Genomic DNA, 6694 nt, shown 5'->3' on the forward strand with positions numbered 1-6694 from the left:
TTTAGAGTTCTGAAGCATAATATGACACCAGATTCTTATCGTAGGCGCTATCGGAAACGCCAAAAGCAGGGAGCTGTCCATTCTTTTGTCCAACAGTCTCTGTCCTTTCATGTATTACTCCCGCTAGGAGATTCTTATTTAAGGATTTGTGGGCATCAAGTTCTTCAGTAGAACAAGCCTTATGTTATTGTGCTAATTACGGTATGGAAAAAATGCAACAAAGACGAGTTCCGCTAGAGCAGTGAGGATATTTGCACGTGTGTGTATTCAGAAATGACTGCCAGCTGCCACAACACTTCACAGAATCCTTGCGGCAGGCAACACAGCTGTGCGTGCACTTCAGACATCATTCAGTGAGACGTCAGGAGATGGATGAAAACGTCAAATTAACGTCGCGTTCCGAGTCGTATTCAATCCAGAATAAGGTGTTATTAAGGTAGTTGAGTCAAAAGAACCCGTTAGTGTGAAACTATCGGGAACTGCATGAATATCAAACTGCAAGAACTTGAGACTATACGTGGACTCTTCTCTTCGCTGGGTGACCTATTACTGTTATTTAGCATTGTCTCCGTCCTAGTCGTAATGCAAATGGAACTTCAGAGGCGCTTTCCGCAATTCTTGACAAACAACAGCAACCTGTAATCACTGAGAGTCACAACTGCGTGATGATAATGGTTAAGGTTGTCAGTAGTTGTGGTGGTGTTATGCTCCCTAACTGCTTACAGTAATGTTAATGGTGGCGCACATAATTTAGCGCTGACTACCTACTTAAGTATAGATAGTGTTGTGGCGTCGTCGTTTGTCTTTATTTGGCCTCAGCTTGAGCAGTATGGCTGCAGAGATTATCGTGCGGATATTACATTAATTCTGCAATGAAATGCTTAACAAATCTTACCCTCAGCTATTCAGCTCGAATGACTCATCACACAGGTACTCCATGTTGCACTTGGTTAAGTGATCAGTTCGCTGCAATCCTGCTTGTACTGTTCGTAAACACTCGTAGACTTCAGAAATGTTTCACATGGCTCTGAGCACTATGTGACTTAAATTCTGAGGTTATCAGTTCGCTAGAACTTAGAACTACCTAAACCTAACTAGCCTGAGGACCTCAGACGCCTCCATGTCCGAGACAGGATTCGAACCTGCGACCGTAGCTGTCGCGCGGTTCCAGACTGTAGCGCCTGGAACCGCTCGGCCGCCCGGCCGGCATACTTGTATATTGACCATTCGTTATTTGACTAAATATGAACTACAGTCTGATTCGCATATATAGGCTAGAGTTGGCACAAAGTAATCATTAAGGGTTGGATGCCATGAAGTCCAGTACATTGATGACAAGACACATGTTCACAAATCACCTCTATTGCCTCAAAAAAGAATTGCATCTTAAATATCGAAGGTCCGACGACCACACTGTCACAGCGCGTTGAAATACAGCAACGACGGCAGACGAAAATTTGTGACCCACTGGGCTTCGAACCCAGACCTCCTGCTTACTAGAGAGACGTTCAGATCACTGCACTACTATTTTTTTAAAAATGTTTGAGAAGACTTTCAGCACCAGGTAGGGTCGAAGAACCGAGGCCTGGCCACAATGCCTCTCCCATACCTGGCACTGAGCAGCTGCATTATTCCCATGTATTCCATGTTTGCACCCATATATTCCTTTAAATTGTAGAGCAAAATTGAAGTAGTAATAAGGTAAAATAAATTACAGATTGCCGCCTCCAATGGCGTGCGTTCCTTGTAGAACATAACTTATAACAATGGAAAGGGTGACGGAAAAATACATAACAAACATGCATTCAGAAATATATTCACATTTTAATTGATTATGCACTGGATGCATATGAGGTCTGTAAGGAAGCCATATATTTTTCAACAAATAAAAGAAATTTTGGAGGTGGTGGGGTTTTGCCAAATTAGAACAGTTCTGATTTTAGATCCAACGTAAAAGAATATTCCAGGAATAAAAAGAGGGAAATAATAGTATTCCTCTTCTAATGAATAAAACTGCCCACCTCTTTGTAACCCACATAAAGCAATAGATAAAAAATTTAAAACCATTCCTTATATTTGCTATTCTTCTTCAGCTTAAAATGTTCTACTGCAATATAGAACATGTACTCTTCTAAGTTCTAAGTTTTGTTTGGTATGACGTAAAATACAAACTGTCCTAGAAGCCACGAATAACTGTTATTCTTTGCGGATTGGTAACATTTTCAGTCGGGTTGTAAAGCTTCAGTTACCGGAATTTGACTTTCTGCGGTTCTATTGACAGTGCTAATTTCGTCCTAGTCCAGTTCCAAATTCTGATTCTATTTTCACATGAGAAGATGTGCGCTACAGTTTCTACAAGCCGTCATTTGTCGCCGTATGGAGATGGTCTCAATTTGATTTTCCATAATCGTTCCGCTGTGGGTATGGTTTCGTTTACAAAGTCGCACCATACGGCACTTACTCCAGTTGGTACAATTTTATTGTTGATATTTTTCCAGACGTTCCTCCAGTTTTTTGTAGGTTAAGTTACCGGAATTGGTTTGTGAAGACGATGCATGGTAATATAATCATAAACGGTTCTAGTGTTGGTTTGTGCTCGTGGAAGTCTTATACAGCTCCAATCGCCATAGTACTTTCGGATGTAATCTAGGCTGGCGTGCTACGTTAACAGGAGCTTTCCTATCCCCAGGATCTAACGAGAGGAACAGAAGTTTCGCGATGCCTGTCTTAGTGGCGTGTATTAGTTTAAAAGCACGTCTTTAATTCCAAGTTCTCCGTTTTGCCTCTGCAAAGTCGCCGTGTGGAAGGATACTTTGATGATATTTTGTTTCCACACATACCAAGAGGCTACAGCTTATATTTATATGTGCGGTGACCTGCAGTATCGGTAAGACTGCTCCGACGTAATATATTTTTCTAAGTATGTATGTATTTATAAACTGAACTTTGTGCAGTCGGTCTAACGATCGCATGTCATGGTCCTTCAACAAGGTTCCGATGACATTAAGTTTCTGCTCTCAATTGTTCGTGGCCATGCGCTTAGGATTCACCCTTAACTACAATCCGAGTTGGAGTCTCTCTTCAGTTACGTCTAACCAATGCGCACCTATTGCACTATTGTAAGAACCGAGATGCAGTATTTTGGTATCAAAATTTTGTAAATCCGGGTTCGAATCTGGTGAGGCACAAATTTTCATCTGACGCTGTTGTTCTATTTTAATGCCCATGACAGCCTGGACATCTGTCCTTCAATCTATAATTGATTAAGAGGTCTGTCTATTTCGATTCGTAGTGTCTGTTCTTTCGGAAATGTCCTAAGAACACACACACACACACACACACACACACACACACATACACACACACACACACACGCGCGCATTTATATCATAAGTGCTATTCGGAAAACGTTTGGCAACTCAGTGATAGTGCCAGACTGGAGCTGTATCAACCTACTCATTTCACTAGATATTGTTGTAATTTTCTGAACAATTCCTGTTTAATAAGTGACAGCGACAGTGTCTCTCATCGTTTACTTTGTCGGAAACCTGCTTCTTTCTGCCCTAGGCTATACTATAGCAATGAGTGGTTGCTCACATTCTTGATACCTCACTGGACGTGCTACTGCAACTGTAGCCAAAGATTCAAATCCCACTGGAAAAGTATGTTTCAAGTCAGATGGTTTTCTCCTCTCCTACTGTCATTGAAAACGATCACAACGAAATTAACTATAGATATTCTATGAAACCCTTGAGTTCATACAGCGGTGCTGTGAAGATGAAAAAGTAGTTTTCACAATTATCAGATGACAGATGGAATTTGTCAGATTCCACTAATTATGATTGCATCATTAACTGTTGGTTCACAGGCGCTTTTCTGTCGCTTATTGTAACTGTTATTTGTATGTTAGAGCTGGAAGAATAGAAATATCAAATTTTCGCCATATGGAATGTTCGAATTCACCTTAAGTCTTCATGTTTCGAGCAAAGGCAGAATATCGGTCAGGAAAGCTGACAACAATAAGCCAGGCCATGCCTGTTTTCTGGTGGATGTGCTAATGACAGTGATCTCAATAACAATATTGTACGGCAAAGAGGCATTGCCAACTCAGCCACTGGAGAAGCTCCAAAATTGTGAATCGCGTCTGGTGAATACGCTTTCAAGGTTTAGATCCGATTAAGACAGTAAAACACAAATAATTGTCGCAGTTATTACTATATGACATTTAGTTTGCATTCAGTGCATCAATGTATTACAAGTAATTGCACTCTAGCCCCTAAACCTAGTTACAGAAACGCGAATAAGACTCATGGGCATATAATGAGGATCTTGCGACCCTTGCCACCCGCAACTTTGAGATGAAGCTATAGGCACTTCCGAGGTCACTCACAGAACACATCAGCTGGTATCCTTCCTGGCACTATAACTGAAACTTGGCAACAGCGCAGAACACGTTTGGCAACTCTGTGACCGACGAGTTGCTTCCTTGATGGCACAGAACTATCCTGCTAAATTCACTTGATATTATCGTGTCATTTCAATTGAATACTGTAAGTGATTTTCTCTTGAGACGTGACATAAGGATATCAGTTAATGCTTTTGAGTCAACGAAAGTGGTTCCACACGGGAAATACAACTACTCTCGTCTCTTATGTTGCGATTTATTTGCCATAGCGGCTACTGAGCCAGTAAGTACGTCAAAGACCCCCACCCGTTCGCTTGCTCCTAGGTAACGTGCTTGCCTGTCAGGTGCACGTTCCCTTTGTTCGCCTTTCGAGACTCGCTGCATTCAAGATTTTTAATTCTTTTGTAGCAGAACTACAAGCAGGCAGATACAAATTCAATGAGGGAATGGTAAGACACCGCTCTAGCAAAATTCGTCTTGCTACTTTTAGTAACCCTTAGTGTCAAAGCGAAATACCTTACGGTACTGCCAAATTCACAATGCCACTTTTATTTTCTGCAGACATACTTTTTTGTTGTTGTGAATACGTAATTTTATCTATGAACTGCCACATTTTCATTATACTTACGAAGCAAATCATGTGAGGTAACACTTCACCAACTTGTCGGGAAGGTGGAAAAAGCACTACCCTTTCCGGATGCTCTCTGTATCTTCCTGGATGTCGAGGGGGTACTAGTAATACGACCTTCGAGTAAATGGTTAGAGATGAAGAACCTAGTGGTGAATGAACTCATAGATGAGCTGAATGCGAGAGACTACTCTTGAAAAGAATAAGTAGACGATTTATTCACAGTAAGACTTAGAAAATATGATAGTATTGTTAAACCTATGTGCACTGAACATTGTGAAAAAGTATTTAAAGACAAGCCGCACGAAAATTGGTGTAGTATTGTTTATGGGGAAGCATGTCCAGCACATATACTGGAAAATTATGTTTCTCGATGAAACTTTAGAGAGGGTTGTAGTGTGTTTAGAGGTAGCCCTGGATGGAAAACTATTATGAACACATCACATAAAGAATATATTCCACTGCGAAAGATAATCTTATAATCACTAGAAGCTGCTGTAGGGTAAACTGGGGACTAAACCCAGTACATACTGGATATACACCTCTGCAAAAATACCAATGATAATTTATTGTCATATAATATGAACAATGTCGAACAGAAGGTGGCTGCTAGAGAGTCTGGCAAAGTGCAGAGACTGGCCTGCTTTCACAAACAGACGAAATTAGCAGATCCACTCTTGGGATGTATATTAGACTGGACATGCCCGCCATACACCTGTGGCTTGAAATGGAGGCCGCAGCAGGGACATAAAGGCTAAAAATTGTAAATAACTGGATATAGTTAGAATATACGGAAACCCAAATCAGTATGGCGATGTTGTTCATTCTATATATTAATGACCTTGCAGACAATATTAATAGTAACATCTGGCTTTTTGCAGATGATTCAGTTATCTATAATGAAGTACCATCTGAAAGAAGCTGCATAAATAATCAGTCAGAACTTGATAAGATCTCAACATGGTGCAGAGATGGGCAACTTGCTCTAAATGTTCATGAATGTCAAATTTTGCACTTCACGAGACGAAAAAACGTTGTATCTTATGCCTATAATGTCAATGAGTCGCTGTTGGAACCGGCCAACTCATACAAATGCCTGGGTTTAACACTTTGTAGGGATGTGAAATGGAATAATCAACAGATTCAGACGTGGGTGAAGCAGGTGATAGACTTCGGTTTATTGGTAGAATACTGGGTAAGCTCAGATCACTCGTGCGACCACTTCTAGAATAGTGCTCAAGTGTGTGGGACCCGTACCAAATATTGGACGTATACAGAGAAGGGCAGCGTGAATGATCCCACGTTTGTTTAAGTCATGGGAGAGTGTCATAGAGATACGGAAGGAACTGAACTGGAAAACTCTTGGAGATAAACGTAAACTATGTAGAGAAAGTCTATTAACAAAGTTTCAAGAAACGGCTTTAAGTGATTACTCTAGGAATATACTACGACCCCCTACGTATTGCTCACATAGGGATTGTGAGTATAAGATAAGAATAATTACTGCAGAGATACTCAAACAATCATTCTTATCGCGCTCCATACGTGAATGGAACAGAAAGAAACTCTAATAACTGATACAATGGGACATACCCTCTGCCATTCACCTCATGGTGGTTTTCAGAGTATAGATATAAATGTAGAAACGTGTATACTTCATG

Source organism: Schistocerca gregaria, chromosome X, assembly GCF_023897955.1.
Source record: "Schistocerca gregaria isolate iqSchGreg1 chromosome X, iqSchGreg1.2, whole genome shotgun sequence".
Taxonomy (NCBI): Eukaryota; Metazoa; Arthropoda; class Insecta; order Orthoptera; family Acrididae; genus Schistocerca; species Schistocerca gregaria.